The sequence below is a fragment of the Halyomorpha halys genome, unplaced genomic scaffold (assembly GCF_000696795.3).
Source record: "Halyomorpha halys isolate HHAL.00 unplaced genomic scaffold, Hhal_1.1 Scaffold310.1, whole genome shotgun sequence".
NCBI classification, from domain to species: Eukaryota; Metazoa; Arthropoda; class Insecta; order Hemiptera; family Pentatomidae; genus Halyomorpha; species Halyomorpha halys.
In genome coordinates, this window is record NW_027106339.1 from 134774 (window position 1) to 143234 (window position 8461).

Sequence of the window (8461 nt, forward strand, 5' to 3'; positions counted from 1 at the left end):
TATATATATATGAAATATACTAATGAAATATAAATGTTGATAACAATTTCGGCCGGGTCAAACCCATTTCAAACACTCTTCGCTAACGCCGACTATTTCAGTTGAAAATATTAAAAATCTTGCCATCACACTAGAAACAACGAAATTTATAAGAAAATAAAAACGAGGTTGGTGGCGGGAAAAGCTTGTTACTTTTCAATTCGAAACTGTTTAGCTCTCGTCTTCTGTCTAAAAAGTTAAAAATTGTAATTTACAAAACTATTATCCTCCCCAGTGTTCTTTATGGATGAGGGACGCGGGCTCTTTCACGAAGGGATAAACAGAGCCTAAGTTTTTCGAAAATAAATTATAACGTAAAATATTCGGACCGAGAAAGGATGAATCAAGGGGAGATTTAGAAGTCTACACGACACTGAGGTAAAGAACCTCAGTGAAGTTGGCCCACCACCCTCGAAATATTTCAATTTTTTTTTGTTCTAGTAGTATCCATAAGAGTTCTAGAGTTATCGATTATTTATAGAAACAGTTCTGATCTTAAAAACATCAATAATACCAGTCAAATGCCCGCGCGTAAAATACCTATTTGGTGCAACTTTAACACCGTATATCTATTTTCCTGGCAACATTGCGAATTTATTTAATAAGGATATTTTTAGAACTCTTGGGGGAAGAGGCAACAAGAACTCAAAAAAGCAGGAAAAGATTTCCAAAAATTTTTGTTCGCAAATTTTCCAGCTGAGAAAACGTAGAAATTATGAGTTCTTAGAGTTCTAGTAGCTCCTATACGAGATTCAAAATTCCTAATAAAAAAAGAATTATTTATTTTGTTTAATATAAAAAAATCACAACGCATGATTTTGTGCAACTTCGCAGCCGTTTATCTTTTTTGCAGGCAACATTACGGATTTATTGAATAAGGATAATTTTTAGAACTCTTAGGGGGTCAAAAGAACTCCCAGAAAACGAAAAAAAAAAATTTCCAAAAAGTTTTGATATACGGTAATAAAATAGATATTCGGTGTTGAAATTGCACAAAATACGTATTTTACGCGCGTGCATTTCACTGGTATTATTGATGTTTTAAACATTAGAACTATATCTATAAATAATCGAGAACTCTAGAACTCTTACGGATACTAACTAGAACTAAAAAAAAATTTGAAATATTTCGAGGACGGGGGCCAACTTCACTGAGGTAGTTAAGGGAACTGCACCTGGGGAATATAATTCAGGTTATAGTATTGCGGCGTATAAGGTTGTAGGGCTAAGCAATGAGCGGATTACTAAAATCTTAATAAACAATGTACCGACGGATAAATGTCCGAAGGTTAGACCGAAACGTAGATGGGAGGATTGCGTTAAAACTGATTTAGTAAAATTGGGTTAGAGTGATGTCACTGGAAGGATGTATGTAGACAGCGATTAGTGGTATCAGCATCGAACTTTTGGGTTCGCTGAGCCTTTATTATTATTAGATTATTCCGTCCCTGGCACAATCGTAATACTCTCCTACACTATATATTCCAAATATATCTTAAACATTTTTTTCAGAAAAAACAATTTTCAAAAAAATAGAGATTTGTATTACAATTATTTACAATTTCCTTATAATTTCAAATTGTTTTTTTAAAGTTGAATGCTTTGCAAAAGTAAATAATACTTATTTATCCATTTCAGCCTATTTTAATATTTAGATAATTAAAAAATGAATAATTCCTTTTGTAAAACTTGAGTTTATGATCGTGGATTGATCAAGGGTAGATATCCGAAGACTTGATAAAAAAAAATGGTTGAATTCTCCAGTATGTGCCTATCATACCAGTAGCTTACTTCACAGTCGTGGTAAGTATATTTTCACTAACTTTACAAACAATACAATAAAATATTCTCTCTTTTAGCAAAATTAAAACTTTTTATTTCGTTTTTGGGGTAAGCAATTGCAGAATTTATATGTAATAAATAATAAGCCAAAAAATTAATTGAAAAATATTAATTTTCCTAAAAGAGAGAAATTTTGTTTTTGGTAACGCTATTGGAAACTTACTTTATTTTGTTAGTAACGCTACTTCGAAATGCACCACTGTGAAGTACGCCATATTTTTATATACGAAAAAACTAAAGTTTATTAAAAATCAAAGAATTCCTAATGTTTTATTGTGAACATGAATTTGAGGGGTCTAATTAGTAAAATTGTTTGAAAAAAACATTTGTTATAAATATGGATGACAGAAGTTCCCCAAACTTTAATTTGAGAGAAAGCTTGTATAGTCTTTGCTCTGATTTGGATCATTACCGGTTTGTAATTGGTTTAATTGCTACAGCTAATTAAGAGGTGCCATCTTGAAAAATAATTATAAAGTTTTAAGCCTAAAATAGTGTGTTTTAGTTTATTGAAATGTGCTCGTTTTATAAAATTGACAATAATAATATTTAAGGTTATCATTTACAGTTCAATGGATAAATTACATTAAACATTAAATAAAATAGGTTTCCAGTTGATGTGAAAATGGTTTCTTAGAAAAAAAAAAAGAATCTGGAAGTGAATTTAGATGCACTAATCTGAAGAAGGTGTGTTCAAGTATTATGAATTTTTATTTATATTGTGCAATTTATGTGTTTAACTTTAAGTGTTTAAATTTATTTTAATTAGTACTTTTTGATAAAAAAGTTTTCAATATCTTAAAAAAGAAGTAATATGCTCCTATTAGCTATAAATTATTTCTGGAATCTCTGAAAAAAAAATTAAAATATTTTTGAAAGTAAATGATATATTTTGATTTGAAGTTATTTCCATACTTATTATAATCTCAAACGTTTTACATAATTAATTTATTTTCTAAGTCATTTTTCAAAATTAAACCTATGTTCAAATGTATTCTTTGATTATATGTAAAATTTCATTAGCAGTGGTTACTACATAAAACGTTCCACGTAATCAATTGATTAAATCGTTTCATTAATTCGATTCAATTGATCAATTTCGGTTAAATTAATCGATTCATTCTGGTCCAATTCAATTGATATGGGCTATATGCGAGGTTAAATGCGATATATTAGTTTCAAATACGTACAGTATTATACGGTGTATTACATTATAGTATATGGTTCCTGATTATAAAATTGACACACAATACATCGTTCATTTCATTCAAGAGGTTTGAATATTCCAGAAGCATTGTAGAAGCATTTTCGTACAATAGCAGTAAATAAAACAATTGGATTGTGGATGAATGGGATAAAAAGATTAAAGTTGTAAATTTCGAAATTATTGCGAAAAATGACTAGATATTCCTGTTAAAAATTTTGTGTAAAATTTAATAAAATTAAAATGAGATACTAAAGTTAGCAAGGTGTTTAGTGCTCCCCCCTCATATGTACATCTTCTGAATTAAACTTGGCTGTGTGTGATTCTATAGTTAATTTTTTTCATTTAGCATTTTACAATCTAATATGGCTTTTCATGGCTCATTTGTAAACACTAATAAAAGATCTCTTATAAGCAGGAATCTTCGTAATCTATTTTTCTATATAACTGTTACATGTATACAATTAAAATTAAAATACGACATAAAAAGATCAAATAATTACTTAATTCAATCTCAAAAGCCCGTATCATTTTTATGATTTACAAAGGTCCAGAATAAAAACAGTCTGTGATAGAACTAATTAAAATTTGAGTAATAGTAAAAAAAAAAGTTAAGTAGAATAGTTGAAATTTGAATTTAATACGTTCATTATTTTATTCCGTTTTAGGATATACCGGTGCAGTCATTCTATAAACTTTTTAATTACAAATTCTTTTTGGTTCATATAATATTTCCTTCAAGGAATACTGTGTCACTGAAAAGTGGTCTGTGAATGCCCTTACCATCGATGTCTTCCTCAAAGTATTGAGAGCTGTTCTGCGATGCAATACTTCCAACAAGAACCAGAATGAAGAGAGTCAGTGTGATATTCATTATAGATATTCACGTAATAACACCAATCAATTTCAGTGTGAATTAAAAATCTCTTTATCAGTCGCCACAAATTGATAACAATTTTTTCATTACTAGTAAGCTTTAATTTGTGATTAATATTAATACCTTGTTGTATTTCAAACTGTCCATGAAAGTTGAGCTGAGTTGAGAGAGAAGTACCCAATCAGTATTAGCATAAAAAACCCATAACGTAAGGTCGATAAGTTGTATTTATTTTCCTTTTTATACTTAAAAATTATTTATCAACATACGATTCAATATGCCGCAGTTTGCGCAATTGGTGGTAGTAATGATAGAGGACATTATAAAAAATGATTAAAATATTGATAAGTTAAAAAACAAAAATGGTCTGCAAACGAAAACATTGAGTCACATCGATACTTATACAGTGTTTTCACACTTCTGTGTGAGAAGACAAGGGATAAGGACCTCGGAGCTCGTTTCCTTCTTTACTTGTGATCGGTAAATAGTGAGGTGATGATTTTAACATTACTGCGACATGACGGATAAACCCACTAAATTTGGCATGAACATTTAAAATCTCATCAAAATAAAAATATTATATTTATGGAAATGATGTGTTGTAGTTATTGATATAGAGTCCTTTGGTGTACGCCTGCCAAGACGCAGATAAAGTAAGAATACTACAGGCCTATTTACCAGGAGTCTAAGGAGTGACGAGTGAGATTCTCATGGAATGTTGTGAATTTGGATTTCATAAGGTCTGATACAAATGGGATATTAAGGTCGTGATGTAGGATATTGGTGTGAGCATTTGGTGTTGTTTGATGGACTTTAGACTGAATGGATTGAGCGTCTTTGCTTTTAGAGTTATTAGGTGTCCCCACAGTTCTATTCCATAAGTCCAAATAGGTTATATTATTGTTTTGCTAAGTAGTAATTTGTTGTCTACTGAAAGCAGTGATTTTCTACTTAGCAGTCCATACAATTGTCCAAATCGTCGGTTACCCTTTTTGTTTTTTAAGTCTAGTATGTGGATTCCATGGGGTGATGGAAGCAGCGTGGTAACGCGCCTATCTACCAACCCAAAGGTTCCGAGTTCGGAGCCCTACCCGGTATTTTTTCAAGCATACCGAATGAGTATACCATACTCACTAACAGCCTCTACCCGGTCAGGTAGCCTATACCCAAATTGCCAACTGGCGCTCATAAAAATAGGCGTGATAGTGACGAACCCAAGTCAAGAAACGCGTGATGCATTTCCGTAGTACTTCGCGCGGGGCCTAGGACATTCACAGTCAATCGATAAGGTGGATAGGATCTGCGTCGGAGGGTGAAGGTAACATGTTTTTATTTGGACTCGTTTACTTTTAAAACGACTAATCTATTGAATAAAAATGATTTAAGAGCGCAAGGCCTTACTATCTCAGCTAGCTCAATCCCTATAATCCAAAATCAGAACGATAACGATATCGAATTTCGGAGTTTGGCATTACAGCTTCCAATGCATTTTCATGTTATATTTAATTCCACATTTCCATAGCTGAAGGATAGAAGCAATAGTTATTCTAAGTGGAAGATAAGGAAGCAATTCGGGATTCTTTTGGGTGCTCTTTGGAATTTGTTGTGCTATATAGTGCAAGTATAACAATTATCCAGTAACATCACCTGAAGCATGCTTCTCTGGATTTTCACTAAAAGTTTATTATTATTCAACTAATCTTCGGTCTTCTTGCACCATTAGGTCCACAAAAATACGTCAAACGAACTACACTTCCCCCTGCCTGAAATAATTGGAAATTTCTTCATTTAATGAAATAATACCGGAGTTGGTATCAGTCCTAGTTACTGTAGGTATTTCTCATTTAATAATAGAGAGATGTTCCATTTATCAACATCATTTTATGAACTAAGAAAAACATACTTTCTGGCTATTTCTGAAACTTTATATCACATTTCCATTTCGAGCAATATAAAATATGAAATGCCTTAATTAGTGTCTGTATTCTAGTTATTAAAAATATTTAATCAGCAGGAACTTCTTTAGAAACTTGAATATAATTGAAGAAACTCATAAGGAGAGCAATAGAACTTCTTAGACGGCTTAAGCAATATTGAAGCTCCGAACTTACCAAACTAAAGCTGCAAGGAACAATAGTTATGTCAGTGATAAATAAAAATTCAGAAATTGCTCAAAAAAAATTTTTTTTAAAACATTTCCAATAACATCCATATTCAACAAAGCGAACAATATTTTAATAAAATAATTTTGAAACATTGGAATTGATTGTCTTTTTATCCTATCCTGTTTATTAACTACTCTACTGTTCAGTCTACTGATTGAGCAAAGTAAGCCAAATTTTATTTTTTTATTTTCTAAGGAGATGGTATCTTCATATTTATTATTTTGTTTACTTCATTTAATATAGGATAATAATTATACTATGTATAACTATAGTTATATTTCAGTACGTTCCATACAACATTTGTATGAAATGTTGCTTTTAATAAAGCTATATCTCAAGAACTATTGAACGTAAATAGCTCTGTTGGGCTTTCATTTTAGTAAATTTACTCTACTTTATATGATGTTCTCTTAGATTTTCTATTGTTTTTGGTAGTTGTAAAGATATAGAGCTCCGAATAAAAAATTAATTATTATTAACGTTTAAAAACAGCCGCCAGTTTTTATTCCCCCCACCTCTACTTGGCAGACTCATCAATTTTGACTCGTAATTATACCTAGTTTTCAATTAAGTAATAAAAAATTGGGGTGAAATAACTGCCTTTTTTCTTGTACTATATTGTACGGAACGTTTTTGTGTCCTGGTATCCAAATTAACAGAACTAACTGATCAGTCCAATTTAATTTGAAAATTAGTTGAATTATGAGTACAGCGATAGGATGTTTTGTACCCATATTAAAAGAGCTCTTATATTTTCCCCATAGGTTGATGAATCGACACTATCCACAATTGTATTACTTATTTTATTGTTAACCTTTTTGTGTTGCCAATATGTGTCTAAAATTAATCTCTAACAAAACGTTTTGATTTTACTTCAAGAAGATGTATGTGCCTATAAAATATCATTTATTATATACCAAACTGTTTTCATTTTCTCAATATAAAGAAGCCGATTAATAAGATTACGTTCATCACTCATAATAATTTGTGAGGACCCCATGAGTCCTGATAGCCCATAACTCTGATGAACGTACTCCAAGGACATAAATCCACAGTTTCCTTGTCTTAGAGATCCTGCAGGCGGGGTGTCTTATTCTCCCTTTCGACTCTAATATCCTCTTTAGAGAAGCTGTGCTGTGTTAGATTTGGAAGTTATGATTATTAAGGTGGACAGAAACTGCCGAGGAGTTAAACGGAAAAAAAAAAGTTAATTAACAAACAAGTTTATAAGATGAACTAAACAGAATAGAATGGAACAAAAAAAAAACAATCTTGACAAGAAAAAAAAGGTCTTGACAAAGAACTTAAGATTAACATAACCTTTTAAAGGATACTTTTTAATACTATTATTTATTGACGTTATAAAGATTTTTCCTCTGGTATTTCTTTATTAGATCGATTATTTGGCCGTAAAAGGCATTTGATTCTATTTACATAACATACATATATATTCACCCGCCCTAGCGGTGAATCAAACAAAACTCTGCAAGTTTTGTCTTTTTGCTGGTTCATAACTTGAGCATATGGTCTATTTTATGTTAATTATTTTATTTCTTCTAGTTTCTTTCCTCTGCAGCGTACATAATTATGCTGTATCATAATAAAATACCTAATAGCAACATTGTAAATTATTTTAATACGTGTTCATTTTAAAAACTAAATTTCGCGAATGAATTCGCCATCGTATTTATTTATTAGGTCGTCTTCATTACAATAGCTTTTTCTGCTTCTTGGTCGGTCAAGCTGAACCAAATTATAATGATAGGTCCTTTAAATTTGTCCGCTATTCCTTAAACCATTAAAAGCGATTGTTGTGGTTTTCGTCAATTTATATTTTTAGTACGCGTCAGATCAGAAAAAGGCCCGATGTGAATTCATTTACTGATTTATCAGAATCAGTATAACATAAAAAAAAATATAATCAATTCAATTGGAAATTCCTTAGTTGCAGAGCTAAGAGCGCTAGACAAAAAGCCTCCATTATGACTCACCAAATGATAAACCCACAAATCGAAAACGAAAGAAAGAATGTAGCGGTTAAGAGAGTGAAGACATATAGTGGGAAACCGTTTATGTGAATGTATATCAGGGAGCAGGTAACTAAGTGTTCAGGCACTATGCTACTAACTCTAGAGGGCCCGCATTCGAATCCGGCTGTGGCAAATAATTATTTTCTGTTTCACTGTAACTTGAGGTCTCCGGGATCTACCAAACTTTAGGAAATAGGTACCCTTAATTGGTTAAAAATCTGGCGGTCGAGCATGGTTTTGACAAAATCAGATTCTTGCACAATCTTTGATTTAGTACATTACACTCTTAAAAAGTACTAATATA

The 8461-nt window shown here is 31.4% G+C and overlaps 2 long non-coding RNA genes across 3 annotated transcripts in view; one reads left to right on the forward strand and one right to left on the reverse strand.

Annotated features, from left to right (window-relative positions):
• LOC106681119 (uncharacterized) overlaps positions 1 to 3875 on the forward strand; it is a 14849-nt gene extending 10974 nt beyond the window's left edge. For both annotated transcript variants that reach the window (XR_010842661.1, XR_010842662.1), the window contains exons 3-5: positions 1678 to 1842; positions 2488 to 2568; positions 3754 to 3875. This is a non-coding gene — a long non-coding RNA (uncharacterized lncRNA). The remainder of the gene's footprint in view (positions 1 to 1677; positions 1843 to 2487; positions 2569 to 3753) is intronic.
• Positions 1 to 4010, reverse strand: part of LOC106681118 (uncharacterized) — a 17992-nt gene extending 13982 nt beyond the window's left edge. The window contains exon 1 of the long non-coding RNA XR_010842660.1: positions 3869 to 4010. This is a non-coding gene — a long non-coding RNA (uncharacterized lncRNA). The remainder of the gene's footprint in view (positions 1 to 3868) is intronic.
• Between the last annotated feature and the right edge of the window lie 4451 nt (positions 4011 to 8461).